General features: G+C 39.4%; 1 long non-coding RNA gene across 1 annotated transcript; it reads left to right on the top strand.

Annotated features, from left to right (window-relative positions):
- Positions 1-4,445: 4,445 nt before the first annotated feature.
- Positions 4,446-15,528, top strand: LOC119804608. Its single transcript, XR_005283825.2, has 3 exons — positions 4,446-10,813; positions 13,091-13,285; positions 13,786-15,528. It is a non-coding gene; the product is annotated as an uncharacterized LOC119804608 (long non-coding RNA).
- The last annotated feature ends 3,849 nt before the right edge of the window (positions 15,529-19,377 follow it).

Below are 19,377 nucleotides of genomic sequence, written 5' to 3'. Positions count from 1 at the left end.
CCTCACCAATAAAAAAAGGATGACAACAAAAACTATAAGATGTGCATATGTTGGTTGAAATTTTGTCTGAACTGTGAGATCTCTTCCTGGTGGCAGTTTGTAATTGTCTAGCACAAGTCCTTCAGCCTTACTCTGTGGCTCAGCATGCGATTCCTCAGGAAATTTCAGTTCTTCAGGGATGGTGATAGTCTAAATCATAGAGTAGATATCTCTACATTCCTACCAGGGCCTTTAGAACACTGGTCCTAATGATGCTGATCTCAGTTCTGATTCTACTGGGTTGCCTTGAATTTCTTATCAAGTCCTTATTGCTTAGCATTCAATGTAGAAAGGACTGATGGTTCATTGTGATAATTGTCTTGGGGACCTCTGGCTCTCAGAACAAAGACCTGAGACAGACTTTAAGGCTCCTTCCAGGGGTGTGGCACAGGACGTTATAAAAGCTGACAATGAGATCCCGTGCTTTCAGTCTTGCAGATAAGATAGGTTAGGCCTCTTTAAATGGATTTGCATGATTAACATCAGCCACCTAATCCAAAAAGAAGGAAACAGAAACTAAAGGAGAGATTTCAAGCTTCTGTCCTTGTTTTGTGACCTTCTGGATTAAGGTGAAGAGAGGAGCCTTTCCTTTTAGCAAAACAAATTCTAACTACTTGTTATCAAAGAACAATGTATGTTATTTTATTAAATAGAATCAATATATTATTAGTACGTGCATTGGTGAACATAAAGAAAAGCAGACACGTAAATAAAAAATAAAATTGTTTTGAAAAAATAACACATAACCTTCTTTTCAGTCTGCTTCTATGAGGTTGCCAAATCTTGGAGTTAGAGACAGTTTCAGCTGCCATATGAGTGCTATTATTGAAACAGGGTCCTCTAGGAAAAGAGCCCGTGCTCTTAACCACTGAGCCATCTCTCCAATACTCTGCCAATTCTGAGTATCTGGTTTACCACATTTGTTTATTATTTTGTATAATTGGTGAGTGTAAACTAATATGTGCCTTTTATTGTGTGAGAAGAACCAAAATATATGACGCATGAGAATTGGCAACTCACATTTCAGTGTCTGCCAGTTAAAAATAAATTTGAAGCTAGCCACCTTTACTCGTCCATGGTACGTGCTGTGATTGCTCTTAGGCTACTATATACGAGAGTACAGAGTACCTGAGGCCCCAGAGACCTGCGGAAGGTAAGAGTGCTTATTGACTGAGCTGCCCTGTGCCTCTGCATTGTTTTTTGTAGCTTTAAATGCCAGGTTAGAGACTTTGTTTTAGGCCAATAGGCACTGTCGTCATTCTATTGTACTGAGAGCATAGGAGACTAAGTATCTTTACTCCCAACTAATAATTGTGGCTGTCAGGCCCTAGCCTTCTTAAGTTCCAAATCACTTGCTAGCTTTAGAGAAAAGCCTCTGCAATTTTTTACCTCTAGCTACTTATTGCCTCAGATTTTTGCCCTTATCTTATGTTTTCCTACTCCGTCCTTTAGGGTTCATTTCCATGTGCTATACACTCCATTCCCCTCATTTGTTCTTATATTCTTTTTCATTTTTGGTTTCCCTTTGTACCAGCTCTGGCTGTCCGAAACCTTGCACTGTCAACCAAGCTGGCCTTGCACTCCCAGAACTGAGTGCCACCTCTGCCTCCCTAGTGCTGGATTAAAGGCGAGTGACATCACCACCCTGTTTTGGCTTGAATTCTTTTTTTATTGTTTATTTATTTTGCTCTCTGGAATGAGTTTTTTTTTTATTTTTACATTAAAAATTTATACTTTCTCCCCTCCTCCCTTGAATTCTTAAAAGCATTCCACCACTGACAGAAGCCTGTTCAGTTTTATTGACTGTTATACTTGTTGGAATGTGAGGACTTAGGTACGTGATACTTTGGCAGATGAAAGAAATTTTCAGAAACATAAAACTTAGTAGAGTCTCAGAAACCTGTTTTAAAGTGATATGACTTGAGTTCTTCTGTATGGGATTTTTTTTCCCTCTTAAGCCTTTTCCCCTGTCCTTAGTGTAAATCTCTGCACCCAGGAGTTCCTTTATCTAAAGAAATTCATTTCTTCTTTAGTTTGTATACGTATTTGCATTTGGCTGTGAGTGTATTTGCATGTGAGTGGAGTCCTGCACATCTTATCTGTTAAAGGAAGGGTTTTCTAAGTAGAATTTGCTTAGTTCCCCTTATTGGCTGGGCCATCTCACCCCAGGGATCCTTCCTTTTCCACATTCCCAACCCACAAGCAATTCTTGGCTTACCTTTTTCCCCTGGATTCTGGGGCTACAGAGTTAGGTCTTGATGCATGAAAGGCCGATAATTGACCAGCTGAGGCATCTCTTTCAAAGAGTTCAGATTTGAGGTTCCAGAAGGTCACATGTCATTTGCCTCCAGCCTTTTGGGGGGTGGTGCTGAAACAGGGTTTCTCTGTGTAACAGCCCTAGCTCTACTGGAACTCGCTCTGTAGACCAGGCTGGCCTCAAACTCACAGAGATCTGCCTGTCTCTGCCTCCTGAGTCCTGAAATTAAAGGCCTGTGCCACCACTGCTCTGCCACAAATTGCCCTTTTTTGGTTACAGATTTATTAATGTTACAGGAAAGCAGCCAATGCTCTAAGGAGAGACAGGGTCTAATGTTAAAGACTGCTTCTACATTGCCAACCTAAGAAGTATTTTTGTTGTTTCAAATCAGTGTTTTCCTAGGTTATTCCTAACTAACCTTGAAGTCACTGTGTAGGTAATATAGGTCTTAAACTCACAGCAGTTCTGCTCCAGCCTCCTGAATGCTGAGTGTTCTGCACCAAAATTGTTTTTATTTGTAGTCCAGGCTTTTTTCTTAGCTACTTTCCTAAGACATTTTCTAAATCTAGGGATATTGTTAAAAGTACAACACTTGCCTACAATATGCAAGGTCCTGTAATGCGCTATGTAGACCAGGCTGGCCTGGAACTCACAGAGATCGCTGTCTGTATCCTGAGTACACATTCTCTTTCTTTTTGCTTTTAATTTTTTAATTTTTTGTTTGTTTTTAAGGTACTACATTTTGTTTTTCTATTTGTACTCTGGAACATGCCTTATTACTTTTGGTAATTGTTTTCATATTTCATAAAGGTCATCTGGAAGAATGGCGGAGCTCTATGTAGCAAAGTTAGCCTGAATTTTACAGTTATCTTCCTGCCTCTCAGCCTTCCTGAGTGATGAGAGTATATTTCTATGTTGATTATACCAACCTTAGAAAATATTGCCAGGCGGTGGTGACACATGCCTTTAATTCCTGTCCATTGAGCCATTCCAAATAATGAAGCTTGTTACATTTTTACTGTGCCATTTTTATCTTTAATGTCTTTGTTCGAATCTAGTAGATTCCTTTAGTTAACCCACACAAAGTCCTTGTACTGTTAGATACAGACAGGTGACAGCCTACTATTGTCCTTTTTTGCCTATAGGAACCGTCAATAGAGAATTCACTGATTAGACCCCCCCATTGATTTTTTTTTTTTTAATGTGTGAGCACAGTCAGGCTTCTTTTTCTGTCTGGTCTTGTTCAAAACTAAAGCAAACAATTAATATTTACTTTATCCATAGCTTGACTTATCATCTATTAAAGATGGAAGTCCCAGAAGTGGAATAGTGATTAATATTCAGAATTGTGTTCCAAAGTTTATGAATGCAAGAGAGTTAGGTATGGGGTACATGAGTGTGGAAAACGAAGGAAAGAACTTCAATTTGCTATGTTTCAAAGAAGAAAAAGGCTACATAGTATTTCACAGAGCTAATAATAGGGAGAATGTACTCTCAGCAGCTAATAGTACATTACTGATAGCACATAGCCCTTTGCCCATCCCTCTAACATCTATCTTACTCCAATTTTGGTTTCAATGGCATATGGCTATTGTGTTCAGGGGACTTGGGAAGATGTTTTTGTGTCAAGGTGACCCAACATATGATGCCAGCCGGCATTACTGTGCATTTTCTATATCCTTTCCCTAGCTTGTAGTGCATTAATGGAATTCAGGTTTGGCTTATATCTTATCAGCAGTTCTTGCTTGTTTGTTTGTTTGAAACAGGGTCTTAATGTGTATAATCCTGGCCTTGAATTATGTAGATCAGCCTCACCCTCGTGAGTACTTGGATTTAGAAGCCACCAGCTTCATCATTACTTTAAAAAAAAAGTGGTTGTTTTTTAACTCAAGGCAACACCAGCCTAGTTTAGAACTCAAGTGGAGCAGTGACCTTTCAAATATCGGGATTATAGTTGTTGCCATCACTTATAGGCTAGCAATTTGAAAATTAAGGATATTAGTTCACTGATCCAATCCATATATTTTTTGTTAGGGGAAGATGGTTTTCTTCAGAAAAGATTCAAATGCTTCCAAAAGATGATTTTTAAAAAACCTAACTCAAAAAAAAAAAAAAAAAAACAACCCTAACTCTTATTTGTTCATCAGAGAATAAAATACTATGAAAGGAAATTCATTGGTCACCTGTGTGTGCTGGTGAGATTTCAAGTGTCTGTTTTTAAGAAACTTGAGAAGGGCATAGCTTTCTCTGAAGTAAGAACAGGACTTTGTTCATCCAAATGCTATCACCATGTTTCCCTTGAGACCTGCTGTATCCTACAATTTAAATTTCTGCAATACTACATATTCTAAACGGCAAAGTTTGAGCTTCAACTTGAAATAGGAAAACTCAAAATAATGTGATAATAGGATGGATGTATTTCCAGAAAGAGCTTGTGGGCATTAATCTTTAAAATGTTAATGGAAGATTTCTAGTGAAGAGAATAAACGGGTAAAGGAAGGAGCCTGGATGTAGTGGTGTCCTTTGCTTGTCTTCCATGTACTTTTATAAGGTTTGTCAGAACATGAAGAAAGTACATTTTTGATCACTGTCATGTAGGATGGCTGCAGTGATTTCAGTATGACCTTCAAGATGAGGTTCTTAGTGTTTAAGAACCTGGATGTTTCTATTTCCAAATCCCAATACCATCACATTAAAAAGCATTCAAGAGAAAGAATGATTTCTTGGACTTTAAGCTTGAAGTACCAGTGTTATGGTGGAAGAGAACTGATTCTTCCATGTAGTCCTTCCCTTACCATCCTTTTGGTACATGTCTACCTACAGTTACACATCGTATACACAGATTAAGTGTAATACTTTTAAAGATATATCCCATTTGGGCTTACTGCTAAATGCTTGTTACCTCTGCTTTCAAGTGCTTGATGCCTTCTTGAATTGTATATTTCGATTCTAGAACTTTGTGGCAGTAAAAGCATTATCTTTGCATAGGTGACCTTAAGTAGGATTTTGGAAAGGGAAAGTTTATACAAGACAGCAAGGGTTACTGGTACAAAAGGATTTATTAGTACCATCCAGAGGTAGGCCTAGGAACATTAGCATGTTGATCAACTCCCTCCAACACCTGAGACATAGACACAGCCGTGTCCGGATAATAGACCACGGGATGGAGTTTGTTTTTGAAGATGTTGGCAGCAAGAATCTATGCCTAGGTCATCTGACTTCCATTCAACATGTAGGAAACGGATTTAAAAACAGGATGTGGTACTTCCAGATGAGCTATCCTGGCACTAGAAAAATTGCTAAGAGAATATGTCCCTGTGTGGTGTTATTCAGTCCTTGTAAGAGGGGGACTTGAACAGAGGATGAACAAGAGAATAGATATTCCCGGTCTTTTAGTCTGTGCATATGATTTCTCTACTTGTCTCTCTACTTGTCTGCCTCATGCCCCATGTGTGGCAGAGAATGTTTTCCTATTTGAATTTAAAGGTTTTTTCCATCATTTGTCTTTCCTTGGAAACAGTTTTTGATGTTTTTTCTTCCAAGCCTATCACATAGATCCTACCCCTAATATATTTTCCATTGAACTGCCTGTAATTGCACCTATTAAGCAATCAGAATTTTCCAGTAACAAGTGGAATTTGACTAAGGTCAAGTAGCCAGCAAGAGTAGATACTTTATCACAAATGCCACGTGCTCCTTAAAGTTTTGGCATTCCTAACAATCACTGCCTATCTTCTAAGTATGTGTTATCACTGCAAATTGAGATACAATTCTGTATGGTATGCAGGATCCCTGCCTTTCGGGAAACATCAGTTTACCCACTGGTCAAATGATAAGCCTCAAGGCCTTTTTGTTATTTGTAGGCCTTAGTAATAGCAAAAAAAAACAGTATCCTTTCTTTTAAAAACTTACGGATTTTCTGCTGTGGTTTGAACATTATGCTCATAAACTGGATTATATTTTGCCCATTTATTTACTGTTTAAGGTGATCTCAGTCTATATTGATGCATGCTATCAAACTTTCTACGTTAGGTAAATAGACTGACTTCCAATGTTGATAGTTTGTCATTAATGGTATTGGAATAATGTTATTTAAGGGGTGTTCATAGCAAAACAGTTTTGTGGTCATTGTGCGACTCCCTTTGTTGTTCATGGTAAATATACATGCTCTGGTCCTGGATAGCTAGAGATATGGAGAGATGAAGTAGGATAATTCAGATGTGCCACTGTTTTTGGCTTCAGTGGACGTGAGGCAGATGAACTGAGAATTAGTGGTTTATGCCTTAGAAATTTCCATAGAAACAATAGGAATCTTGAACTTGTAAGGCTATAACTTTAGTCTCATATTAGTTGCAGTAATGATATTACAAAGCAGTCTAGGAAAAGTAGTCTTATACCAAAAAGCACAGGATATATCAGTGTACTGTTCCTACAACAGTATTCTCTATGCTTCCTCAAGTGTGAGTGTGTGTGATTCTGGTCTTTGAACCAATTTTATTATTTAGAGCTTATGACTATGATTTGGTAAAGAGTGTTGATCTTATTTACTACCAATCCCGGTAAGGATAGAGAAGAATTAATTTTATGGGACTGAAATGTGAGATAGTCAAGCTTCGTACAGAAGGAAGGCTTTTTAATTCCGGGCATATGGCATCTGGATTTCTGACAACTCCATAATTGGGACAGAAGATCAGGCATTCAGTGACCAAAGTTCAAGGGAATGCTGTTTACATGCTTCAAACTGGCTTTAATGAATGGTAACAGGGGTATTTTTCTGGACAGAATGCGTTTTCCTTTTTTTAAATAATTTATTTAACTTTCTTTTACATTCATTGGTGTTTTAGGTATCAGATCCCCTGGAACAGGAGTTATGGACAGGTGTAAGCTGCCATGTGGGTGCTGGGAATCAAATCTTGTTCCTCTCAAAGAGCAGCCAGTGCTTTTAACCACCGAGCCATGTCTCCAGCACCCACGTTTTCCTTTTTGTAATTACCTATTGTCGGGGGGGGGGGGGAGGAAATCCACAAATATCTGGCTCATTAGAATTTTGAGTTTAGTTTTAGGCCCTGGCTTTGTCTGGGGAGGGAGTCTTTTATTCCATATATTTATATATAAAGGAAATAGGGTATCGCTTTATGTCTGGTTATTTCTTGCTTGTGAACAGAGCATTATGCCAAATTTTTTGTGCTCCTCACAAATAAGCATGAACCTGTGCACACACATACATATGTCTGATTCAAATGAAAATTTTGTTTCTCATTTCAGTATATTTTAAGATTTTCTGATGTAATGCTAAACAAATATTGTCTACTTAGTTCAGGAAGCTGTGTATTTCTTTGAAATACCTTTTATAAAAAACAGACACGACATACTCTTCTATTTGTAGGGTTTTCTTTTTTCTTTTTTGTTGTGTTGTTGTCTAACTATGTAGTCTAGTATTTTGTACAGTTTAGGGAAACTGTGTCTCTAATTTTGTTTTCAGTGGATTTATTGAGTGAGACAGAAGCATAACACCAAACATTCTAGGCAAAGATGCACAACAGAGGCTGGGCAGTGGTAGTGCATACCTCCAATACAGAACTCAAGGCAGAGACAGGCAGATCTCACCCTGGTCTACAGAGGGAGTTCCAGGATAGACAGTGCTACACAGAAATCCTATTTTGAAGAAAACAAAAACAAGTAAACAAGATCCCTATGGCAAGGCCTTAAGCAGCCAGCTGGAATTCCCAATTGATAGAGTGCTTGGCAGAGCAATGTGTCCTCTTAAATGGGGGTTTCAAGTAAAACATCAATCACTAATAGCTTAGATAAAATATTATCAAACCAGGCATTCAAACTACTGAGAAGTTTTAGACTATCAGTTGTGTTCCCAGTCAGGTTTTTGTCCATGGTTAACCTTTTCTTTTCCCCTGCAGACAGTCTTACAGGATTTAATACTAGCTGCTTTTAAGAGGCACATATGTTTTCTAAATGGTATGAATGAGAATCAGGCTTTAGACATTGTATAGAACTATGGGAGCTACTATTCAGCTCACAGAGATGTCTATTTTATTTAAGACATGTTGTCAGTGTCAAGCTTTAAGGATAGAGAGCGTCTATTTCAAGTTTAATAATCTGAACCCTCAACCAAAACTCATTAAAAATCACTTCATTGGGTGGAAGAGTCTCTGGTTTCCTCCCACCGTCTCTGTCTGCCCCCCCCCCCACTCCTTCTGACCCCCCTGTCTCTCAGCTGTCTTTGCCATGTGGAGCTTAATATGTTTCTCTATAGTTTACTCATTTATTAGCGTTCAAGAATAATGCAATTTTGTATATATACTCTTACTGGGAAAAGATGTACAAAGATGAGATTCAGAGGCATACAATGGAGAAAGATTTTTCTGTCAAAAGCATGGACATGGACTTTGAAACATTAGGCTATAACTGTTGTTAAGAGCAGGGCTTTGGCTTGAATGTTGTCGAATTCCATAAAAGGATGCTTGTGATGATAGTTAAGGTCAAAAGTTGTGGTAGTTGATAAAAGGACTAGCTAGAGGGTTCTTACTAGAAAATTAGAGGAGATAAGCAAGAAAAGTAAACTGAAAAATATACACCCCCTTCTTCAAACCCCTACTCTCGTTCAATAGATGAATGTTTAGTTTGTTTTCAACAGAACGCGTTGAGCTGTTGGAAAGAGCCGTATAACCAGCGTGGAATCTCAGGGAGACAGTGAAATGTTATGTTCCTCATCATTCTCGTCCTGACCGCTCTGCTTTCACTGTCAGCTTTTTATCCAGATTTTTATTTTTGTTTTAAGTAAAATATGGACGATTTTCAAGGAATAAATTAATTAGTCTTTTGTTGGCTCCATTGCTTCGCTTAGAGTCTTAAAAATGTCTATTGCTTTTCTGTCAGACCACAAATACGTAAAATAATTGAAAATAGCCAGTGTTGACTGGCCTGGCATGTTGTCATATGCATATAATCCCAGCACTGGAGATGCTTACAGAGGAAAATTAAACTGACTTTGAGGCCATTCTGGGTTTCATACCAAGAGCCCTTCTCAAACAAACAAAATTTCCTCAAACATGTTTTCCACTTCAGATGTATGCTATTGATCTTTGTGAGCCGTGGGGATAGTAGATGCTCTTTTTACGAAGGCCTGTATTAATCATGAACTTGGAGTGCTTCAGGGGAAGATTTCAGAGTGGAATCTCTGAGCTGTCTGGGGTTTAGGCCTTGGCATTAGCTAGCCTGTTGTTCTTAGACTGCTTCCTGTTTTTTCCCAGTAGTTAGGACTGCTTAGACTATAAGAGGTATTAACCAGTCCAGAAATATGCTAAAAGGTATGTCAGTTACAGTTACTATGTTGACTATGAAAAGTGATAAATACCACTATATGTTCTGAATTGTCAGGATGTTAGGAGAAAAACTGTTTTCATTGATATGCTGGTATGAAATCACATTTTTTTTCTTATAGTACATATAGGAAACTAGATGAAATTTTCATCCGTATTCGGATTAGTAATATATTGCCTTTATTCCATATTTTAAGTTGAAACCCGTTGAATTTTGTTACACTTGTATAAAGGCTGTTGTATAACAACAGAAAAGAATGTTTGGAAATATTCACAGCATTTTTGAAACCTAACTTCAACCACTTAGTACATATGTTATTTAATGCCTATTGTCCAACACGCCGAACCTTCGTACCATCATACTGTGTTTAATTTTTAGTGTTTCCATGAAAATATATGTAAATATATCATAGGCATTCTAAATTAAAGCTTTAATTGTTAGTTTTGGGGACACTCAACGCCTGAGAGAAAGGAACAACAGCACACATTGGTGCTCAGGAGGACTTCAAGGATCCAGCAGCAACCTGGAGTGGTGTTCCTCTGAAGAAATCCTACTCGGATGGATATAATACAACCTGCTAAGTGTTCTAGCACTTATCAGGTTGTATTATCATTGTCCGTGTTTAAGGCTCTCGTCTATCAGGGAAAGGACGGTGTCGTATTCGTCTTTGTATTCACGCTGCCTAATCCGGTGCACATTGTAGGCCTCATTAAATGTTTGTTGAATGAAAAAATAAATCATCAACAGACATTCATTGGGCGCCTGCATTGTGATCTCCATGGGCTCAGCTTGTTCCTGCCAGCTGCCTACAGTGCTTACAGCGCGCAAGGTCTATTCAACGTACTTACTGCTGAATCCTGTCGTAGGATGAGGACTGTTATAGTGATTGTACTTTACCTTTTCATGACTATGTTTTATGCAAAGCATTCTATAGCCATTTCTGATCTATGCTGAGGGTGTAAACGGGAGAATAGAAACCCAAGTGCCTTAAATGTCATATTTGATAATGTTTCCTATGAAACATTTCATTTTTTATATGCGTGTATTTTGGAATTGGCTGCTTATAGATGTTGGATTGCTGATGTTGTTACTATAATTGCTACCAATTACTCCCTAGGTTGGACCACAGTGATCATTGAGTCAAAGCTTCATCCTTGCATTCTGGTGTCTGCTATTATGGTTGGTATTGACTTTTTCATTTTCATCTTTGTCTAGCTCTCCCCTTAACTGCATTAATAGGTATGCTTCCACATTTCCTGTCTCATATTTCCTTTCCCTTCTTATATACTTGATCTCTATTATCCCATGCGAAATCTATTATTGTATTACAAAGAGAATGCACCTTAATCAACCTCTTCAACACCCTTTATTAGTTACTTTTCTAAGGCTGTGAACAAAATGTCATGTTCAAATCAAATCTGAGAACAGGGTTTATTTGTTGCTCTCAGCTCCAGAAGCATGAATATGAATATATATATATACACACACACACACACACACACACACACACACACACACACACACATACATTCCATGGTAGGCAGGGAGCCATGTGGTCCTGCTTGGGGAAGCAGAATGAGTACCAGAAGTAAGGCCTTAATGGTATGCCTCTATAGATGTTCCATCCCAAAAGGTCCTGTAGCATTCTCAACTGGTACCACCACCTATGTTCAAATCCATGAGCCTATGGGGACAGTGCTCTTTTGAGCCCAACAAAGCATAAAACCTGCATCTTATTAGAACATAGTAATTTTATGTGAAAGGACCTCCCTCTTCACTGATGCATGCAGAGCTGTTAAGAAAAGGAGACAACTTGGCAATTGTGAAAACTTTAAATTTCAGAGATGGATTGTGACTAGTCCACTGACCAATGAAACAGTTATGGAGGTAAAGCTGCTGAAAGGGGAACTACAAAGTATGGATTTGGGACAGGAGTTTTAAAAAAGAACTCTTCAGTCACAAATGCTAGAGTGTACAGTTGACAGGAGAATGTAGGGCACGAATCACCAAACTGTGGAAGTAAATACAGTACTTTTGAGTCTTGTTGCAGAATACCATTTGGTTTCCTTAGTTGAGGAGAGGGCAGTTAACAAGAGTAGCACATGGTTTAAGTGGTCCTTGGATGGATCTGAGGCCAGGAGTAGACTCTGTCTGTGAAGCCTTAGTATAAATAATATTCATGTTTTTACTTTTATTTCATTTGGTTTGAAACAAGATCTAGCCATGTATTCCTTGGCTGTCTGTAAATGCTCTACATAGATCAAACAGGACTCCTAACTTGGAGCAATTCTGCTTCTACCTCCGTAATTGCTATATATTAAGGACATGGGCTACTAAACACGGCACAAATTGGGGACTTAGTTTAGTGGTAGAGCATTTGCCTTGCAGGTAAGGTTCAACTGACAATAGGAGAAGGGGTGAGTATGATATTTTACAAGTACCTGTGTTCATTTATCAGAACAAGCTGAGTGAAAGTTAGCAACATGTAAGTCTCTTGGACACAGGGTTTTGCTCTTTGCCCCTGGCTATCTGTAACAGGAGCATACTGTACCACCTATCTCATTTTTCTTTTGAATATTATTTGCTGAGGATAGAATCCATGGCTATTCTTCGATGTTTTCAGTATTTCAACAGAGATTTAATAAGCACTGTTCTCATGACTAGTCCCTCAAAGACACAAACCTGATTTATATTTATCCCTTGTTTTAAGGTAGACAACTGGGGGGAGGGAGGAAAAGACCAGAAAAGATGTGGCTTTTTCCAGTTACATACTAACCTTTTTTCCTGGTTTGTGTATGTGGACCATTCCTTTCCATAATGCTCCTGTCTTTACACACACAACACAGTAAATGCTCTTAGTGTGGTTGACTACTTGCATACACCACTAAAATTCAAATCCCCGGGTTCTACTATCAGAAGAAAGTGTGTGTTAAAGATGTGGGGCTTTTTTTTTTTTCAGCAACAAAATAGAAACTTTGCAGCAAAAGATTGGCCAGTGCATTTGAAGGTAGCTGCAGATTATGTTTATGATTCTTTCTCAATTCACTAATGAAAGCTGAATATTGCCATAATCGCTGCCACAGTGCTGAGTGCTCATGTTCATTACTGTGACACCACCCAGCTGATGTCATTTTGGCAACCAGAGAAGCGTTACCCAACAATAATCGACACTCTCCGATCTCTCCCTTTTGGCTTGGTCATCAGATACTACCTGGAATTTGTTTGGGGGCAAAGATTGCAGGAGTCAATATTGTACTTTAGGAGTGTTGCTTAATTCTTCTATCCTGGATGGGTGGGATAGGTCATAGATACGGACAACATGTGACTTTCAAATATTTTCCTAAATTCACAAGGTAACTTTGAGTCAAGCTTTATGTTTTATCACGAATCTTTCCTTCCCTTTCTATAACCCCACCCTGATATGTTTCAGCAATCTCTCTTCCTTTCCCTGTTCAGAAATGGATCGGTGAAATCAGCATTGTGACTAAAGAGGCTGAATGTTGGCAATGGAATCCATGATGCTCTCAGGATGTAATTGCAGGAGTAGCGCACAAAGAGGGTATAGAGGAAGGTTGCCCAAAGAACAAATGCTTGACATTTTGGCAGATACTGGACCAGCAAGCTCGTACCAATGGGAGAAGACTGATACTTGTGAGTGAATTTAGAAGGCAAGTGCTTGGTTCCCCTAAGGAGATAGTGGTGAAGGAAAAGGGAATGAATGAGATCTCTTTCTTCTGCAGCTTCATACATATCTTTGTCTTGTGTCATTTTAAATGTCACTGCTTCTTTGGAGATTTCTGCTTACCCAGTTGGCAAACAACATGGTTTCAGTTGAAACAGGTCCAGATTTATAAGGCTCAAGGACAGGAGATAGCACAAGAAGTGCTAATTAACTGAGTGAAAAAGTAGAATGCAGGGACCCTGTCCTCAGAGCTGCCATAGCCATAAATGGCAGACTGGGATCTAATGCATGATGTGATGGGAGAGTCAGAATATAAGGAACTGCTGCTTTGGAGATTGATTATAGAAGAGGTTTAGGGGACAGGAACTCCCACTTTCACATTTCTCTGTGGGTTTGAGGATTCTTCCCACTATCAGCTCACTGGGCCACTTGAATTTGGTCTCATGGTGCCATTTTATCACATTGGCAGGTGTCACTCATCAATGGGTCCAGTACTTGAAGGAATAAGAGAAGCAACACCCAGTGGACAACAGTGTGGCATATTGGGTGAAGACCATTGAAAAAACTACTTGGCTCTATTGGACTGGGTTTTCTCTTTTTTCTTCTTGAAAAATAACATAGTTAATACTTTGACTGAAGAACATGCATAATTTTATAATCCTGGAAATAACTGCTTATAACATCTGAGTCTGTTTACCATTCATTCTTTAGAAAACTAATGTGTAAAATAGACTTTTATAACAGAGTATACATTTTACTGTATATTTTTATTCTGGTGTTTTATCTTATCATTTCAGAATTCAAAAGTATATTTCTATGTCATGTTCTTTGAATACAATATAAAGTCTACATAGGATATGGACTTTACTGGATTTATTTAGATACTGCCATATTACTCTACCTTTTGGGCCTGGTCAATTTTTTTTAAAGCATGTATTATTGTAATCATATTTTCTTGAGAATTAACTTCTACCAAGGAATTCTTTTATTTGAAGACTTCATAAAGGTGCTTTTGAATTATTCACATTACAGTTGCACAAATCATAATCCTACCAGTAGTGAATAAATGTGAATATTTCTTTAAACCATTAGAATATAATCTTTTTGTAAGGTTTTATCTAGTAACTACATAAGTAATGTGTCTTTTTTCAGATGCTCTTGTCACTTTAGTATTTGTTCTTATTCACTGGGGATTGTTGGTTTATGGGAAGGAACTGTGTTACCCTGACTGGCCTTGTATTGTGCATTAGACCACACCCAGCAGTAGGGGTCTATGCAAATGAGTGAAAGTTCTTATGGAGGCCGGAGGTTTTCTATGCAACTGAAATTACAAGCAAGTATAAACTCCCTGAGATGGGTGCTGGGAATGCAAATAAGGTCCAGTGTAAGAACACTATGCCCTTCTAATCACTAGGTGATCCCTCTTGCACCCTGGGTACAGCTTTTGTGTGATAAGCTAAGCAGGGGAGGGAGTTCTCTTTTTAGTTTTCATGTAAGATGATTTTAAGAGCTCTTTCTCTGGAAATTTTAGCCATTAGGGTTTGGTCTCAATTCCTTTGCTGCCCCTTTTATTGCATGTTCCCTCATTCTGTTGAACTTTCAGATTTTTCATTCAAACTTGACAAAAAAATTTTGTAAATTATATTGTTGGGTAATATGTTCTCCCAGCTATTTGCTTGTATTTTGTGCTTTTAGCAGTCTTTTAAAGCTGATAATAGTTACCAAATTTTTGGAATCATACAGCATTGTTTGGTACATTATATCGAAACCTTTGTGAACGGTTTCACCCAGGTGGTGTATCTTAGATTATATTTGTTTGTTTTGTTTTTCAAGAGTGGGTTTCTCTATATATACCTGGTTGTCCTAGCTGGCCAAAATCATACCAATATAAAATACTTGGATTAAAGTAGACTCTATTCTATCATTTTTGTGCCCTCTCTTTTCTTTTTAGAACGAAATCCCCAATTTTAATCTCCTTTGTTCATCCTTTTTGCTGACCATCCACCTACCATTAAAAGATAACAAACATCCATAACCAATATTTGGGGAATGTGGGTATAATTCGAATTGTGGACTCTGGTAGTCTTTGGGATACCCTGGAACTGTTAAGCAGAGAAACCTTGTCTCAGGAAAAAAATAATTAAGATTACATTGAGTTAACCTTTAGCTTTAAAGTCAAAATCAATAAATAACGGCTTATGGCCCAAAAATCCTCATTGTGTAAGAGATTTTTTCTTTCTTTCTTTTTTTTGGGGGGGGGGGGGTTTCTCTCTAGCTTTGCAGCCTTTCCTGGCACTATCCCGGCGTGTAAGATTTCTTCTACTTTTTCTTTCAAGACAGGGTTTCTCTTGTGTCTCTGCCTATATAAGTGAGTGTGTGTGTGTGTGTGTGTGTGTGTGTGTGTGTTTTAAGAATTCTTAAGCAAAGTTTTATATGAGACAGTTCAGGCATGTGACTATAAATCTATTCTTGTTGGTTTGTTTGTTTTGGAGACAGGGTTTCTCTCTAGTCCTGTCTCTTGTGGAACTTGCTCTGTTCCACAACAATCCCCTGTCTCACCATGCTCCAATTGTTGTAGCCTGATATCTTCTTCTTATTAGTGTACATGACATAAGGCTGGGGTTGTGTTATAGTTGTAGAGTATTACCTGGCTTTCTGAGTTCCATCTCTAGCTCCAGTTCAGTGGATAAATTTACATCTGTTCCCCTCTAACCTGGTCATTGCTTGCCAGTGTATGAATTATCTGTGTCGTCCTATTCAGGATTCTCCAAACATCTCTGATATATTGATCCAATCTCAATTTTACCTCCAAGTAGTTTTTCCCTCTCTCTGGTGCCAGATGTAATCTATATGATCTGATTCCCTTAAGTAGATTCCACTTGGTGTGACAAAAGGTCAGTGGAGCTAATTAGGCTGCCTCAGCAAGAATTTGACTTGGGAGGCGCTGTGAGTTCAGGGTCAGCAGTTCCAGGACAGGCAGAGCTGGTTTTCAGTGAAGCCCCTATCTCAGAAACCAAAACACAAAGCAAAAAAAGAAAAAAAAAAACCCTTAATAAGCTCTTTCTTTGACAGACAGTAGCCTCCACAGTGTATATGTAAGCATTTATTCCACATTGCTCTAACTCGGCTGTAGCCGTTTTCTTCCGCTGAAGTGTTGGAATTTGCTTTAGGTTGCATCTGTGCAGCCATTACTTACCTCTATTCAAGTATCCCAGGCAATCCTTGACCTTCTGGTCCTTCTGCCTCCATCTCCCTAGTACTGGGAATACCCCTGTCTCATGAGAATGGGTTTATTCAGTTCTGGAGAGCAGGCCCAGGGCTCCACTGGTGTTAAGCCAGCGCTCTACCAATTGAGCTGTATCTCTGGCGCCTGATGCTATAGTTTTTAATGTCATTTTGTCTGTTTATTTGGAGTTTCATTTCTTTCGTTACATTTGTCGTTTGTTTTTGTTGTATTTAATTTTTCACATAGGGTCTCCTCGTAGCTTTGGCTGGCCTAGAACTTGCTATGTAAACTAATTTGGTCTCTAACTACTTAGAGATCTGCCTTCTATCTCCCAATTACTGGAAAATAAAGTCATGCAAGGTTCTGTTTTGTTTTCAGGCACGGTCTCACTGTGTAACCCATGCTTTTCTGTAATTCATGGTGGGCCTTATGCCTTAGCCTCCACTGTGAGTTCTAGAGATCCAGCACAGATTGTCAGTCTTGGACAGCAAGTGTCTTTGCCCTCTGAGAAAGCACTGGCACTTTTTAAATAGTTGTAAGATACAATCCTTTGGAAAACTTTCATTTTCTATTATAACTAGTTGTAGTTAAAATTGTTTTCTAAGCCCTGCCATGGCTATTCTATACATACTTATGTCTTAAATTTTCATTTTATTCAGTCAAATATTTTCTCATTTCTCCCATAGGATGCTTTTGTACAGAGATACTGTGTGTGTGTTTGTGTGTGTGTGTGTAACAGCATTTGTTGGAAACAGCAGGCTTGAAAGCAACATTGAAGAGAACTATTGTCTGTTTGCAAAGGGCTCAGTAAAGAAACCCACAAGGCCACTCCGTGTTGGGCGGGTGTCTGCAAATGCCTGACTGCCAATGGCTGTCTCGAGAAAAGGTGCGAAGATGGGCCAGCTGGCAGTTGCCATATCTATATGAACAGAGAATATAGCAGCAGTGAGAGTCCTGTCAGTTATAAGGGGTTATGTTGCAGCGGGAGGAGGGCAGGATAGCTGGAACCAGAGTGGTGCACTGAACTGTTAGAGGCTTCCTTGAGTTAACAGAGAGCTAGATTCCCTCTCCAGAAGTCAGGGCTTTTCCTGGCAAACATTCCTCAGAGACCCACTTTAGGTTTCCGAGGAATGCTAAGTGTTTGCTAGGTTAGGGTCCAGCCTGAATTGAGCACACATTGCCATCCTTTGGGATTGGGAGCCTGACATTTACGATAAATGTCGATAGAGAAATGGCAATAACAGCTGTTCATGATTTTGTGTGCTATTCTGGTTTCGTGTGGGGTCAAAATAAAGGAGCTTCTTCCCCTGCAATACGCCATTTTAAAAATTCTAGACATTCCTCATTTCTTCCGACCATGCTTAATGTGCTGTTTAATAAGGAAAGAGCACAGCACTTAATCCCCACACTCAGGGAGGCAGAGGCAGTTGGCTCTCTGAGTTCAAGGCCAGCCTGATCTACAGAGTTAGTTCCAGGACAGACAGGATTGTTACACAGAAACCTTGTATCTAATAACAAAAAGACAAAACAAACAACAAAAAGATGACACAGCTCTTTGTGAGACAGATGAGACACAGATGTAGTTTGCTGGGTCAGGCTAATGACTGATTAAATGACCCCATGGGTCACTTTCTCTTCTTTAATCTTCACCTCCCTAATCCATTTGCTGTGGAGGTTCTGTGGATCATTGCTAGTATCTTCCTCTTTTTTGGCTCTTTGAGAGCAGGTTTCTCTTTCAGCCAGGGTAGTGGTGGCATTTAGCTTAAATCCCAGCACTCTGGGGCATAAGCAGGTCAATCTCTGAGTTTGAGGCCAGCCTGGTCTACAGAGTGAGTTCAAGGACAGCCAGGGCTATGTAGACCAGGCTGACAACTGACAGAGATGCACCTGCCTCTGCCTCCCAAGTGCTGGGATTTAAGCTATATGCCACCACGCCCGGCTCTAGGGTCTTTGTTAGTTCTGGCTGGGTCTAAGAAGCAGGCTAAGAACTGGTCCCTTCAATCGTTTCTTACAGTGCAGTTCAAAAGGAAGATGAGCTGTGTGGTACATTGTCGGGCCCTGGGGACAGGTTTCCCTGATTTCACTGTGTCTCCCTTAAGCTGCCCTTCCTGGGGACCTGGTAGGGCCTTACTAGTCACAAGGGTAACCTGGTTTGTGAGCTTGTTTGTGTGGAGGTAGCAAAACCAAGCAGTGGACTCGCCTCTTTATTCACCCTGTCAGATCTGGATTGCTCCTGAGAATCCAGGCCACAAATCTCTCTTCTTCACCTACAGAATGAAACCCACCCTTCATGTCTTCAGCCACAGCTTCTCTACTTCAACTCATTCAGTGATTATTGTCTCAGTCAGACTGAATTGCAATGCTCTGTATTTCAGATTCGCAGAGCTGTCACTCACAGGGCTGCTTTTTGCTATGGAAATTTCCTTTCTGCGCCAAGCAAAGCTGTTGTGGCTGCCTTGATCCTCTCTGCATGGTTAGTCCTCACTAGACTGGGCACCTGTTTGTCAACGATCCTCTCTGGGGAGTTCCTGAATATAGAACCCTAAGGTACATGCAAAGCTTTGCATTTATCTATTGCTTTCATGAAGGATTGAAGTGAAAATGTTGTTCATTCACATTTTCCCAGGAACTATAAAGAGGCTCTCTGGATGTGAAGGCTGAAGCTCAGTCAACTGGTGTTCCTGCGACTTATTAGTCTAAATACAAAGGACTGTGCTTTTTAGGAAGGTCTCAAGTGCCCCTTGTACTTTTTCATCCATGGGCTTTGGAAAGCTCCAGATGTGCACCTTGGCATATTTGGGGCTGCCTGTGGTGAGCTGGTGAAAGCTTTGATGT

The sequence above is a fragment of the Arvicola amphibius genome, chromosome X, assembly GCF_903992535.2.
Source record: "Arvicola amphibius chromosome X, mArvAmp1.2, whole genome shotgun sequence".
In the NCBI taxonomy this organism is placed as follows: Eukaryota; Metazoa; Chordata; class Mammalia; order Rodentia; family Cricetidae; genus Arvicola; species Arvicola amphibius.
This window is presented reverse-complemented; position numbering and strand designations above follow the sequence as displayed.